This window comes from Amyelois transitella, chromosome 21 (genome assembly GCF_032362555.1).
Source record: "Amyelois transitella isolate CPQ chromosome 21, ilAmyTran1.1, whole genome shotgun sequence".
Taxonomy (NCBI): domain Eukaryota; kingdom Metazoa; phylum Arthropoda; class Insecta; order Lepidoptera; family Pyralidae; genus Amyelois; species Amyelois transitella.
The window spans coordinates 2,897,711-2,908,655 of NC_083524.1; the positions used below are offsets into that span (position 1 = coordinate 2,897,711).

The 10,945-nt window shown below is 36.2% G+C and overlaps 1 protein-coding gene across 1 annotated transcript in view; it reads right to left on the bottom strand.

Moving 5' to 3' along the window:
• The window catches only part of LOC106136628 (ras association domain-containing protein 10), an 86,922-nt gene extending 76,202 nt beyond the window's left edge, over positions 1-10,720 (bottom strand). Inside the window, exon 1 of the mRNA XM_060950261.1 lies at positions 10,534-10,720. The gene's annotated coding sequence lies outside the window, so the exon portion shown is untranslated. The remainder of the gene's footprint in view (positions 1-10,533) is intronic.
• Between the last annotated feature and the right edge of the window lie 225 nt (positions 10,721-10,945).

The window sequence follows — 10,945 nt, forward strand, 5'->3', positions numbered from 1 at the left end:
CAAGGAGAGTGTGGAGGGAAAGGTCGGAGTGGGAAGGCCTAGATGAACGTATCTTGATCAAATTAAGGACGTCCTGGCAAAGGGTCAGGTCAGGAGTACCCGAAACCGCCTAGCTTGCATGAAGAGAGTTATGAATATGGATGAAGCGAAGGAAGTATGCAGAAATCGTGGCAAAGATGTAGTCTCTGCCTACCCTGATTTTATGTATGTATTATTTATTAAAAGGTAGCAACATTTTACAAACCCGATCAAATCCAGGATCAAACGCTAATTACGCGAAATGGATGTAGCAATATGTATTTCACATTATTCAGCGAGAACACTAATTAAATTAACCACAACACGCTATAAAATTGGGATTGAACATACATACATACATACATAAACTCACGCCTCTTTCCCGGAGGGGTAGGCAGAGACTACCTCGTTCCACTTGCCACGATCCCTGCATACTTCCTTTGCTTCATCCACATTCATAACTCTCCTCATGCAAGCTCGGCGGTTTCGGGCACTTTTGACCTGACCCTTCACCAGGACATCCTTAATTTGATCAAGATATGTTCGTCTAGGTCTTCCCACCCCGACCTTTCCCTCCACACTCTCCTTGTATATCTGCTTAGTCAACCTGTTTTCATTCATCCTCTCCACATGACCGAACCATCTCAACATACCCTTTTCTATTCCTGTAACTACATCTTCTTTCACATCACAACACTCCCTTATCACGCTGTTCCTTATCCGGTCACTCAATTTCACACCCAACATACTCCTTAACGCTCTCATTTCCACTGCATTTATTCTGCTTTCGTGCTTCTTTTGCCATACCCAACTTTCACTCCCATACATTAATGTCGGGACCAACACGCCCCTGTGCACAGCCAGTCGAGCCTTTTTGGATAGTTTCTGACTGCTCATAAAGGCATGCAAAGCTCCATTCACCATGTTCCCCGCGTTCACTCTCCTTTCAATATCACTATCACACTTGCCATCTGATGTAAACTTTGATCCTAGATATACAAACTCTTTCACTTGCTCAACTTTTTCTCCTCCAATCAAAATATTACATGCTGTCATTTCTTTCTCCATTTCAAAAACCAGTGTTTTAGTTTTACTTACGTTCACTTTCATTCCTTTCTCTTTTAAAGCTTCATGCATACAGTTTACCATCTCCTGTAACTCCTCCGCTGATGACGCCAGTATAACCTGATCGTCGGCATAGAGCAGACATTTGACGAGTAATTCATTCATCCTTAATCCACTTTCAGACTCTTTCAAATCTGTCAAACAACTATCCATAAATAGGTTAAACAGCCACGGTGACGCAACACATCCCTGCCTAACACCTTTCTCAATCTTAAACCACTCAGTGTGCGCTCCGTTTATCCTGACACAAGCACTCGAATCCTCATATAAGGATTTCAGTGCTCGTATCAAGAGACTGCTCACCCCATGCATAGAAAGTGCTGACCACAATTCATTCCTCTCAACTCTGTCATAGGCCTTTTCCAAATCCACGAAAGTGCAATAGACTTTTTGACTCTTGGCCAAAAATTTTTCGGCTATGCACCGCAAAGAAAAGACCTGATCAGTACATCCCATTCCCTTTCGAAATCCCGCTTGAGCATCCCATATTTTGTCATCAATGGATTGAACAATGTAATTTATATGAATTAGACAAAGATGGAAAGTTACTTTCTCTGTTTTGAAACAATGTGTTGGGTTTGTGAGTCATTCAGCCCACGCGTCGGTATGTCGACCTCAATTTAGGTTCTTATTAACCTTTTACATTAAAGTTACAGTTTAAATTTGGTTAAAAAGCCGTGTGGTTCCTGGCACCGATAGAAAAAACAATAGGACCACTCCATCTCTCTCCCGTGGTTGTCGTAAAAGGCGACTAAGGGGTAGGCTTATAAACTTGGGATGCTTCTTTTAGGCGATGGGTTAGCAACCTGTCACTATTTGATAGTGAAGATTCAAATAGTTAATGCTAGCCCATCGCCTAAAAGAAGAATCACAAGTTTATCAGCCATTCTCTTACAAACCTAATATATATAATATAATACCCATTATATCATATAGTTTATGGGTGAGATAATATTTCTCCCCATTTGTTGGCTCTGTGGCGCAGCGGTAGTGCGCTTGTCTGTGACACCGGAGGTCCCGGGTTCGAATCCCGGCCAGGGCATGATGATGTTTACGATATAAGTATTTATTATAAAATCTAGTATCGTTGAGTTAGTATCTCGTAACACAAGTCTCGAACTCACTTCGACGCTAACTCAATCTGTGTTATTTGTCCCGTATATATTTATATATTTATTTGTGCCCAGTATATACATATTTATTTGATTAGAAAAATCGGTTCTAATCATGATTCTTAATATAATAACATTTTACTCATCCCTAATAATGTGTATAACCAACAAGGTGACATACAGTAGTTACAACGCAACAATGTAATTTGGTAATTTCTACTATGACATGAGTATTTGAGTAACTATATTTAGTGCAGGCATGTGGGGGGAGTGGGGGGGACGCCGGTACAGGCCGTGATCCGCATAGTAATGCGAGTCCTATGATTTAACGTTGACTGTTACTTGGCGTTGAAGTGTGAACTTACTATGTTGGATACTACATTTTAGTTGCTACTCCACCCGCGTCGAATTCAACGCCATTTATAAAAACTGACGAAATTGGAATCGCCTATTAAAAAATCTATACTAATATTATAAAGCTGAAGAGCATCCATTATTTTTTAGCTCCTTATAGTTGCAGCGTGATTTTATATAGCCTTAAGCCTTCCTCGATAAATGGTCTATTTAACGCAAAAAGAATTTTTCAATTCGAACCAGTAGTTCTTGAGATTAGCGCGTTCAAACAAACAAACAAACTCTTCAGCTTTATAATATTAGTATAGATTTTAAATAAGCAGCATATTAAGGTTCTGTGTAATAATGATCATTTTGCCATTATTTCACTCGGCACAGAAGGGATTTTTCCCTTGAAAATAGCACAAGTACGTTTTATATGGCTTTGTACGGAGATAAGACATCAACGAGCCTTATATGTGAGAAATTACATTTAAAAGTCAGTAGTGACTTTTAATATCAGAACATAAAAATAAACAAAAACCCATGAAAACCTCAATTTCAAAAAATACTTAAATAATAATTTTTAAATTAATTAAATTTATTTCATTATTTTAGAAATAAGTAGTGCCTTAGTTAAAAGTTTCTCCTCAGTCCAAGTTCTACTTGAATTTATTCTTCTTGATGTACATAAAAATAAACAAATAAAGAAATAAATATTTATAACAACATTAAATTTATTTTTAAAAGGATAAAAACGACGTGCCGTGTGGTTCCCAGCACCAATATAAAAAAGTATAGAGAACCACTCCACATCTTTCCCATTGATGTCATAAAAGTTGGGCTAGCAACCAGTCACTATTTGAATCTTAATTCTATTCTAAGTCTAAAAGCTGAACGTAGCCAACCAATCTTTCAAGACTACTGGCTCTGTCTCCCCGCAAGGGATAAAGACGTGAATATATAAATGAACGAATAAAAACGACCACTGTTTTATATAAGTTTATTTTTCATGGTGACCTTACAAAAATAAATCTCGGTCATATTCAAATTAAACACAGACTTAGTCATTCAAAAAAACGATCTAGATATATAAGTCAATCAATCAAATAAAGGGTTTTGTGCAGGTATTCATAAATTATTACAGATTTGTTTAATTTTTCTTTTTTACCAAATGTGATCCACGCTTTTAAATTTAATTTGTTTATATATTTTTTGATCGTCAATATTAAGTGTTAGTATGGGATAAAAAGTAACCTATATGTTATTCCATGTTATATTCTACCCGTGTACTAAATTTCATTAAAATCGGTCTAGTAAGTACCTACATTTTGCATTACAAACACACACCCAGTCCATGAAGAGAACCCTGGTCTCGGCCTACCACGATCCGTCAGTTAGTCCGTCAGTAAGTTAGTCAGGTAATAAAAAAAGTGACTAAAATTTTACTAAACGATACCTGATAACAATGACGTGGTATAATAAAATGCTTATTCCCTTAGTCGCCTTTTAGAACATCTACAGGAAGAGACAAAATGAGCCTGTTTTAAATGTGTCGGGAATCACACACAAGACAATGAAATTAACTGTGTCGCAGAATTCAGTCTGTTGAGAGACTTTAACGAACCTTAGCGTTCAAGTTTCTAAAAAAAGATAATTAAGCTCACTAGAAAATGTTTATCGTTTACTTGGAGTATAGAGCGCGCTATAGACTTCTTTAAAATGTATGTTAACAATTAAAAATATATGATTATTAGGTATATCTTATAAATTAAAAAGAATATTTATCAAACAAAACGTTAAAAATATGATAATTATACATTTCTAAATTGAAAAAAAGAACAGCGAATATTTATCATAAAAAAACGTTACAAATATTAGATGTTTTTAAAATTATTTTATGATTTCATGAGTTGTTTTGACAAAAATTTCGTTTGAACATTAGTATATTTACTGAAAAGTGTACGTCTAAATATGTGAATTTACGATGTATTTTTACTTGTAAAGAACTTTTAAACTCGAAAACAAACTTACTATCTCTATTTCAGGAAATACGATCCGTAGCGCTGATTTCTTTTAACCAAAAATATTTTAATCTGTGTGAACAGTGAGACTGTTGGCTCTGTCTACCCCGCAAGGATTATAGACGTGATCATATGTATATGTATGATCAATTGCATATATGTATATATGTTCACGTCTATGTCAAATAGTGACAGGTTGCTAGCCCATCGCCTAAAAAAGAATCCCAAGTTTGTAAGCCTATCCCTTAGTCGCCTTTTACGACATCCATGGGAAAGAGATGGAGTGGTCCTATTCTTTTTGGTATTGGTGCCGGGAACCACACGGCACTGATTAATTGATTTAGTAAAAATTTTAAAAATCGCCAATGCGCGCTCTTCTCAAGAGCTGTTCTTTATTCTTAGTGCCCCGTACATCTAGTCTATCAAGACATACATACATGACTGGTCTGTTTGTATGTTAGGACACTAGTATTCTTAAAACGGAACATTCTATATACGTACCAGGTTATACCGCTTTTTATACAAACTAGAATATTGTAGGCACAAAAATGTAAATAACGCTTCGTAGTAATAATAAAGAACGTTTTTTTTATTCGAATTTTGATTTCTTGAAGAGATTTTTCTATTTAGTATTAAAGCCGAAATAGACAGTCTGCTTTTAATGCTTTATTTTATGATGGATTCAGTGCCGTGTGGTTCCCGGCATAAATACAAAAAAGATTACTACCACCTCATCTCTTTCCATTGGCGACTAAGGCTTATAAACTTGCGGTATTCCTCTTGTGGGCGATGGGCTGGCAACCTGTCACTATTTGAAACTCAATTCCATCATTTCGAAACTGTTGGCACTGTCTTCCCCACAAGGGATATTGACGTGAATATACTTATGTACTTAAATAATTTTTGCCACAGTTTATTAGCATTTAGCCATCTTTATATTCTTGATCGAAGTTAGTTTTAGCTCAAAAATCTTTCGGGTACTTTTTATTTTAGTTTTCTGTTTGTTAAGCAAATAAACACGTGTCCTTCTTTAAATAAATAAAGCTGAAGTTCCATCAGACTGTACAAGGTAATAGGGGTCAATAACATTACCCTGGATAGAGGTTCCGTCGCCGGGTGGAACACATGTACGTATACCTTTATAAGGGTAAATCCATCTAAATAGTTTATGCGACCACCTCTAAGACTCTACGTCTTATCACTACATAACATAAAGTCCGACCATTTTACGTCCGTATCTATTACGATGTAGACAGAGACAACAGACTTGAAAAGAGTCGAAGGCTACGTTTAGCTGAAAAGCTTCAATGATGGAATTGAGTTTCAATCAATGACAGGTTGCTAGCTCATCGCAAGAATAACCAAAAGTTTATGAGTCTTGCTTTGATTTCCTTATGAAATCTGTGCGAAAAGAATATTATAAAGATTTAGCCTCTTCCTTCTAGCGTTGCCGAACCTAGTTGTAGTTAACCTCAAAAACCAAACGCCTATCGAGAACTCAGTTTGGTACAATAGTATCGTAGACTACAATATTATCTATAATTTTCACCAATGGATAGTAATGACACTATCCATAGTATCTATAGCTTGACGGCCTCTGTGGCTCAGCGGGTTCGAATCCCGGTCAAGGCATGATGAGAAAAGAACTTTTTCTGATTGTCCTGGGTCTTGGATGTTTATCTATATAAGTATTTATTATAAAATATAGTATCGTTGAGTTAGTATCTCGTAACACAAGTTTCGAACTTACTTCGAGGCTAACTCAATCAGTGTAATTAAAAAAAAAAAAAAAAAAAAAGCTTGTTGCAATCGTCAGAAGCAATAGTATTGATACTATCGATAGCGAACTATCGATGGGCAACGCCACTGACTACCCCTTCGGAAAAGTTGCGTGATTTTATTTATGTAGGTATGTATGTTACATCATTAGTTAGTTTCATAGAATTACATTTTCGTGAAATTTTGTATACATATTGACAAGATTTAGGATAATCGTAATGATAAGAGTAAGCATATCGTAGGTACTTTTTACGGGCTGAGTCGCGGGCGGATGCTAATTCTATATACATACATACAGTCACGTCTATATCTGACGCGGGTAGATAGAGTCAAATGATCGAAACGCCACGTTCAGCTGTATTTATGGCTTTATGGTGGAATTGGGATTGAATTAATGATAGGTCACCAGCCTATAGCCTGCAAGAGGAATTCCAAGTTTTTAGCCTATCTCTTACATCGATGGAGTAGTTTCATTATAAAATGCCGTAAACCACACGTCATACTATAGAAGTTGATGAGAACAGCTACTAAAACATAAAACACAGGATGAAGCAAGTATTTCCTGTATGTCAGTATGGTAATTCAGACAGTATAAACCGAACGACCGTTATTCAGACCCATCCTATTCAAATGCCATTGAATTTTATGTAACTTTTCAAACGAGAGATTAGCAATGCATTTAATTAATTTCGCATTGTGCCGCATTGGTACCCGTACAAACATGACAATGTGCTAAATATCTATTTAATTATCCAGCTGATGCCTGCGACTTCGTACGCGTGTAAATAATAAATAAATATATACGGGAACGGGACACATTACACAGATTGAGTTAGCCTCGAAGTAAGTTCGAGACTTGTGTAACGTGATACTAACTCAACGATACTATATTTTATAATAAATACTTACATAGATAAACATCCAATGTCGTAAAAGGCGACTTAGGGATAGGCTAACAAACTTGGGATTCTTTTTTAAGCGATGGGTTAGCAACCTGTCACTATTTGAATCTCAATTCTATCTTTAAGCCAAATATAGCTGAACGTGGCCATTCAGTCTTTTCAAGACTGTTGGCTCTGTCAACCCCGCAAGGGATATAGACGTGATAATATGTATATACGTATAAACATTCAAGACTCAGGCCAATCAGAAAAAGTTCTTTTTTCATCATGCCCTGACCGGGATTCGAATAGTGTATCATGATATACTTCTAGGTCGGGAGTCGAATAGTACAGGTTCGAATCCCATCTCGGCCATGTACCAATGACTATTTTCGAAGTTATGTACATAAGATTGGATACTAACCGATGCTCTTACGGTGAGAGAAAACATCGTGAGGAAACCTGCACATTAAGGCGACTGGATGTGTAACCATAATGGATCTAATGCGGGTCAGGTTTACCTGTAAAGCGGAGGTCAGATGGGAGTCCTTTCGTGTAAAAACCTGACTCCCCCGATCCACGATCTATGGTCAAAGACATACCTCAGACTCCTCTCCAAAGTGCTGAGGATGCCGGGACTAAAGCCAGGAGGAAGAAGAAGATAAACGTGGGGACTTGTAATTACGAAAATTAATTAAATATGCAGTATTTTATAATTGAATAGCCCAATTCTATGTAATGTCAAATTTCATTCATCGGTCTTTATTTTCGTTAGAATTTAATTAGGTAATATTTCGAGAAGCAAGTTACAATTCTTTTTAATTAATCAGGATATCGACACCGTATCCATACATGTAATAAAATTGTAACCGACCGACCTTTTTTGACAAAAAAACAACTATAATATGTTGGATTTTAATATGTTGATCAAAATTATATCTGTCGGTCTGTATGTCACTTTTGTAGTCTGAAAACTATTACTCCGATTTAATGCAGTTCTCTCAGATAGGCGATATTTTCGTGATTTCTCATGGCGAAGTCGCGGGTAACATCTCAAAAAAAGGATGTGAGCAATCGGTCCCATGGCTGTCGTAAAAGGCGACTAAGCTTATAAACATGGCATTCTTATTTTAGGCGATGGGCTAGCAACCTGTCACTATTTGAATCTCAATTCTACCATTAAACCAAACAGCTGAACGTGGCCTATCAATCTTTGCAAGACTGTTGGCTCTGTCTACCCCGCAAGGGATATAAACCTGATTATATGTATGTATGAACAGCAGATATACAAGGAGAGTGTGGAGGGAAAGGTCGGAGTGGGAAGACCTAGACGAACGTATCTTGATCAAATTAAGGACGTCCTGGTAAAGGGTCAGGTCAAAAGTACCCGAAACCGCCGAGCTTGTATGAAGAGAGTTATGAATGTGGACGAAGCGAAAGAAGTATGCAGAGATCGTGGCAAGTGGAAAGAGGTAGTCTCTGCCTACCCCTCCGGGAAAGAGGCGTGATTTTATGTATGTATGTATGTATGTATGAACAACTACTTCACTATAACGGTACATATACTACTTAGTAATTGTACCTACGTCGAACTAGTTCTATCGTATAAGGATATTTGTAAACAACGACAGCTCAGTATATGTGTGTATTGAATTAATTACTTACTGTTGATTGGACATGACGCATCAGTGTGAACACACCTTTACGACAGATGGTTAATTAAACGGCATGAAGAAAGGTGGTCCTGTGTTTAGTTCATTTTAAAACCATGAATGAATATTTTACGTAGTGATAAATTAATACCAAATACCTATATATAGGTATGAAGCAATTTTATAATTTTTATTGGAACGAATTTAATGAATTGATTATGTAGATTTTTCATATGGAAATATTATACATATATTGACGACGTATTTGTCGTGTGGTACCCGGCACCAATAAAAAAATAGTAGGGCCACTTCATGTCTTTTCCGTGGATGTCGTAAAAGCCGACTAAGGGATAGGCTTATAAATATGGGATTCATGACAATGATAAAATTGAGATTCAAATAGTGACAGGCTGGCAACCTGTCACTATATGGCCTTTAATTTTTTTTAGGACTGATATTTGTCTAAGTTCATTATAACAAAAAAAAATATAAGTCCAAATACTACAGCAGACATGTCTTAATTTATATATCTGTCCCTTAGTCGCCTTTAACGACATACATGAAAAAAATATAAAGTGGTTCTATTCGAAATTGCTGGAAACCGCACCTAACCACCTAACCTAATGCATTATGTGTACCATTGTAATTGTTGTATTTTTTTTGTAATGATAATGAATAAATAATATAATAATAAAATGAACCTTCTTCAGTTAGATAATTTGTTAACAGCTTTTATGAGCTCGGTATCCGCATGTGACCTTCAATGTAAACGCGGCTTTAGTTTTAATGATAGAGCAAGATCGCTGTTAAACATGATTTAATTACATCACAGTTACTGAGTGATATAAGCACCTAGCTAAGTTTTTAATTCTTTTTCTTTTAATATCATCACGTCATTATGCGTTTGAGTTTTTTTTTTCCTTAATTTACTATAAGACTACTTGTGGTACCTATATGTGCCGTGTGGTTTCCGGCAATTTCGAATAGAACCACTATATATTTTTTTTCATGAATGTCGTTAAAGGCGACTAAGGGGTAGGCATATGAACTTGGTATTCCTCTTGTAAGTGATAGGCTAGCATTCTGTCAGTAAGTATTTAAATCTCAATTCCATCGTAAAGCCATACAGCTGAACGTGGCCTTCCAGTCTTTGACTGAGAGACTCTGTCTACCCCGCAAGTGAGATGGACGTTACTATATCTATGTACTTATGTATCTACTTAGATTATTTCTTATAGGGCACTATATGTAGGGCATTAGGGATAAGCAATTACTCAGTTTAGGTTTAATTTTGTTCAGAAATATTATAATCGATATGTAGGTATTCTATTATGTTTTACTTTGATCTGTAATTTTCTCTATTCTAATTAAATTTCTAACATGACACCTAATATTAGCATAAAAATTGTGTTTGGCAATTTATTCAAATAATCTTTGAATTCAATCTATAATTCTACATAACAACAGAAAATGAAATGATTTTAAAATTAATTAACACAACAATATGAAATTTTGCGTATTTGAATAAGGATCGACGTCTTATTATACTTGGAACTAACCTAACCATCCAACAAATATTTTAAAAAAAAAACAACATGAGCTAACTTACCAGAATTACATCCAAAACGGAAGTCGCTGATTAAAAAAAAGAAAATCCACATAGACACACAACACTAAAATCAAATTATTCAAATAGTTATTTCCACAAAACACTCGCGCACAACACTAACAGTACGATAAAATTTTCATCGAAATTCGAATAGGTATTCGCGCGTTTATTTGAACGGAGAACGCGATCGACTCCCGCGCCGTTGCATTCGAGACTGGCGCATGCGTCGAGCGTTAGTCCGACTTCACACCTGTCGGTACCAAAAAATTATATCAAACATACTAAAGCCTTAGTGCTGGGCAGTTAGGACGTTTTATAGAGCCCACAGCCTTTTATGGGAGATGCTAACTTTAATGTTACAGCTAAAACCTGCGTATACGCAAGTGCGAAGGGTGTGGCGTCATAAATGCTT